Source organism: Octopus bimaculoides, chromosome 3 (genome assembly GCF_001194135.2).
Source record: "Octopus bimaculoides isolate UCB-OBI-ISO-001 chromosome 3, ASM119413v2, whole genome shotgun sequence".
In the NCBI taxonomy this organism is placed as follows: Eukaryota; Metazoa; Mollusca; class Cephalopoda; order Octopoda; family Octopodidae; genus Octopus; species Octopus bimaculoides.
In genome coordinates, this window is record NC_068983.1 from 141078364 (window position 1) to 141079443 (window position 1080).

Sequence of the window (1080 nt, forward strand, 5' to 3'; positions counted from 1 at the left end):
GTGTATATATATATATATATATATATATATATATATATATATGTATGTAGGTATGTATATGTATATGTATGTATGTATGGTTACATATATGTCCAGTCATACAATGGCCAAGGGTTTCGTACCCAGAAAACGCTTAGCAATATAGATGGACGGACATATAATTAACCTCATATAGATACATTGCAGCTATCTTTAAGAGTGTACGTCTTTTCGGATATATGATCCAAGGATGATACATATTATATCTGCAAGTGTGTGTGTGTGTGTGTGTGTGTGTGTGTGTGTGTGTGTGTGTGTGTGTGTGTGTGTGTGCGCGTATGTCTATGCATTTGTCTTGCAAGTTTCCTGATGTGAAATCGTATGTTGAAACAGATATTGTTATATTTTGGGTTGGTCATTTTTCTTTTCTTGCCAAATAAATAAATGCGTATTTATTCAGCAAGAAAAAGTTACCATCTTGTAGCCCGGGGGGAATTGCAACCCCTGAGTCAAAATCAGCGCGTAACGTGGGCATTGACATGAGCAATGATGCATCATTCCAAATGCATATTACCTATCTGGTAATGAAACGCAGACGGCCAGCTGGATGGAACCCCCAAAATTTCAAAACAAGAGAAAAGAGGACAATGATGGTCCTTTGGAGGGCATACGTCTTCAGCCACTTGGACTACTGCTCCCAACTATGGTCAACACACAATATAAAATTAATGGCGGAACATGATGCAATCCAACGAAGCTACACAAAGAAAATCGTCTCATTGCAACGTAACAACTACTGGGAAAGGCTGAAACAATTAAAACTCTTCTCCAAAGAACGAATGCAGGAGAAATATGCAGTGATACACACAGTGCGACATGGCTGGCCCTTTGAAATATAGGTACTACTATGATTTAAGTGAATTGCAACAACGTGAAATAATGTGTGTTGCTCAAGGACACAACAGGTCACCGGGATTTGAACTCACTACCTTACAATTGTGAGCCGAATGCCCTAACCACTAAGCCTCGAGCCTTCACATATTTATAATTATATATAAATATGTATATACATATATATATATATATATATATATATATATA